At 35.5% G+C, this 3786-nt stretch overlaps 1 protein-coding gene across 1 annotated transcript in view; it reads left to right on the top strand.

Moving 5' to 3' along the window:
* Window positions 1-3786, top strand: part of LOC117106089 (putative glutathione-specific gamma-glutamylcyclotransferase 2) — a 14130-nt gene that overhangs the window by 1101 nt on the left and 9243 nt on the right. The window lies entirely within an intron of this gene.

A 3786-nucleotide genomic window follows, 5' to 3' on the forward strand; every position in this document is an offset into this window, starting at 1 on the left:
TCTAGATGTGTATAAGAGACGTGTTTCACTGTTTGTTATCTTCTTTGCTGGGATCTGCGGAGGACCAGGGATTTTATCCCTGAGCAGCCCCCAGAATAAACAATAAGGTAAATAAATACATAAAAAATGAAAGGAAGGTTTTTCAAATATTGTGTTTGTGCTTTTTAATGTAATTTTGTTGGTTTTGACGCACCGTAACATTGGGAGTGTAAGCTCAATAATTTATTATTATAATCGAGAGGCTTATTCTAAAGTATTCAAGGCGAAGAATGTAGGAATAAAGCCACCCCTGTCCGAAGCCACCCAACAATGGATTATACCATTGTAAGGTAGGGGTGGAAAATGGGGTGTTTGTGTTGATGCTGGTCTACAATAGGTTTCTGCTGCAGTGCTAGGAGTGTCTTTGTATCAGCTTTTGTGTATTATGAATTAGAAACTGGGTGTAGTCTACATAGGCATAAACATCAATTGTAAAAGTAATTGTGAACGTTTCCTTATCATAAGATAGACTATGTACCGAAATTTCAAACGATCGTATACAGTATTGACTCATGCGATGTAAACGGCCCAGATCAAGCAATAATCAAAATTTATCTCTAAATAAATCGTCAATAAATACAATTAGGCATCATCTGAATGATTATATTCAAAGTACTACCGGTATTAAGGCAGACATCTTTTATTGAGAACCAAACGAATTACCTAAACCTCATACATTATGAAATAAGATTACGCTTCTTCAATCACAGGCTGATGATAACAAAGGGTATAATATACTCTTTGATGATAACCTCAGCCAGACTTCACGGAGCAGCTAGTTTAACAACATGCTCTCAATGAGCAACATCTTGAAATTTACAAAAAAACAAACAAATAGGTCTCACAGCAAATTTTGAAACCTAATTAAATGAAATAATATAGAAAGCAACTCCTTACTACCATTTTGTTACTGGACGAGCCAGTCGGCTTCGTATTGGCGGCGTACAAAGAGTCAAATAACTTTGTGTCTGGCAACCTCTGTGTCTGTGTCTACCAGGAGAGCCTGGAATTGGGAACGTTTCTCACTGAATGTAGTAGACGGTAAGCAGAGTTATTTCATAGGCAACTAGTAATGGGCCTCAAACAATTTATTTCGTTCTTAACAAAGTATCAGCAGAATGTAAGCAAAATGATTGTTAAATCGTGTTTTGAAATAATATAAAAATTGAATTGTATATAAATGAATATTTAAAGATTGAATTTTAAATGTGGAATTAATAAAGTGCAACAATTGAATTAATTTGTTAATTTAATCTATAAGTATATATCACAAAAAATATATAATTCTACAAGGAATGTTTCTTGTTTTGACAACAACAAAAAACATAACAACAAAACAACATCGAACTAACTGGTAGCAGGCCTTCCAATTACGAAACTATATTTCGCAGAGTAACATCCCAAACCACGTGTGCGCCCGACTACACCGGCTGGCAAAAGAGGTATGTTGAGTCCATTGCAAGTTGTAAACCAGTCAGAATGCTGGGATATTACATCATTCGGGGCAACTTGCAATGTTTGGGATATGTTACTCCGCGAAACCTTTGTAAACACTAGAAGTGTGACGATGTTCTCTGGCGATTAATACTGAAGTTTCGAGGTTGAAAGGTGTACCAGTTTTTTGTTTTTTTAAATAATTCTCAATAAAAACAACCATTGAACAAGAAAATGAAACTATAGATCATTATATATGTAGGTATAAGATACTTTGCTGAAGTTGTACAGGCCCAGGCCTAATGTTCTAGGCTACATTATAACCTAAATAAGAAGTGTCGCTGACCAACTGTGTGATGCCAATTTTTCGGGCTTAAAACGAAGCCTAAATGGCCTTTGACAAGTGGGGAGCTGGAATCTCAGCACTCCCGAAATGTTGGTGAAAACTCTGGAACTCTGTTTAGGTTGAATTATTATGTGTAAATTGATTTAGAGTTATCTCATAAAGAAAAAATTCCATCCACGCATATTAAAAATTTCCGCGCAAATGTTGCAGTAAAGTCGGCCGGTGGTTATTGTAACCAATGTATAGACATTCGCAGTGTTAATGCGATTCTGCGGACCTATTTTCTCGAAATTTCCTGCACAAATGAAGAAAACTACTGAAAAATTTAAAGAAAGTATACATAAAAAAATATAATTAATGTTTCAGTAATAATAATTAATACAGTCGAGTCTGCCAAAGTCGACTCTGTTTAAGTCGAAAATTCGCGTCAGTCGGATTTTTGAAAAAGTCCCAATTCTTTCCTCTGTATTACTGTGTAAATTGTTTGTTTAATTCAAATTTCTATAAGTCGAATTTCGGCTATATCAACAGAATTTTTCGGTCCGGATAGGCCGATTTTAAAGTAATTTTAACCACACAAGTCGAAGTTCTAAATTTAGTAGCGCACGTGGGAAAAATACACAGCCGTGGGAAAATACGAAGTTCAATACTTGTTGTACGGCAACAAGTTAGCCATGTCAAAACTAACATCTCAGACAGCGCGCTGTGGAACTTGGCTCACATGATTGTATGTCGTAAGTTGCAGTCTACTCTCACAATACAGACACCCCTCTGGACCGGCTCCAATGTTCAGTTTTTCGTCCAGTTCAGTTTGTAAATTGTATTGAACCCATTTCGAACAAGATTGTTGTAGTCAGGGCCTAGCTATTTAATTAATTTATCAAAGCCCTGGATTCTTTTGACTGCCTAGCCTACGCAAATTCAACACATTAGGCCTATTTAATAATAGGGGTGGCGCCAGAGGGGGGGCTGGGGGATATAGCCCCCCCTTCGGGGAAGACGATAGATTTTCTCGGGGAACAAACAAATAAAAAAAAATATTTACATGTAATATTCGTTTAGCCACCATATCGTTTGTGTTAACTTTTCATCGCAACAACAACCACAATAACAATAATAATAATAATAATAATAATAATAGTATAAGAGACAGCCACTACCGGTATTAAGGCAGACATCTTTTATTGAGAACCAAACGAATTACCTAAACCTCATACATTATGAAATAAGATTACGCTTCTTCAATCACAGGCTGATGATAACAAAGGGTATAATATACTCTTTGATGATAACCTCAGCCAGACTTCACGGAGCAGCTAGTTTAACAACATGCTCTCAATGAGCAACATCTTGAAATTTACAAAAAAACAAACAAATAGGTCTCACAGCAAATTTTGAAACCTAATTAAATGAAATAATATAGAAAGCAACTCCTTACTACCATTTTGTTACTGGACGAGCCAGTCGGCTTCGTATTGGCGGCGTACAAAGAGTCAAATAACTTTGTGTCTGGCAACCTCTGTGTCTGTGTCTACCAGGAGAGCCTGGAATTGGGAACGTTTCTCACTGAATGTAGTAGACGGTAAGCAGAGTTATTTCATAGGCAACTAGTAATGGGCCTCAAACAATTTATTTCGTTCTTAACAAAGTATCAGCAGAATGTAAGCAAAATGATTGTTAAATCGTGTTTTGAAATAATATAAAAATTGAATTGTATATAAATGAATATTTAAAGATTGAATTTTAAATGTGGAATTAATAAAGTGCAACAATTGAATTAATTTGTTAATTTAATCTATAAGTATATATCACAAAAAATATATAATTCTACAAGGAATGTTTCTTGTTTTGACAACAACAAAAAACATAACAACAAAACAACATCGAACTAACTGGTAGCAGGCCTTCCAATTACGAAACTATATTTCGCAGAGTAACATCCCAAACCACGTCTCTTATACACATCT

This window comes from Anneissia japonica, unplaced genomic scaffold, assembly GCF_011630105.1.
Source record: "Anneissia japonica isolate Jap-2015-1 unplaced genomic scaffold, ASM1163010v1 scaffold287879_len466271_cov187, whole genome shotgun sequence".
Lineage (NCBI taxonomy): Eukaryota > Metazoa > Echinodermata > Crinoidea > Comatulida > Comatulidae > Anneissia > Anneissia japonica.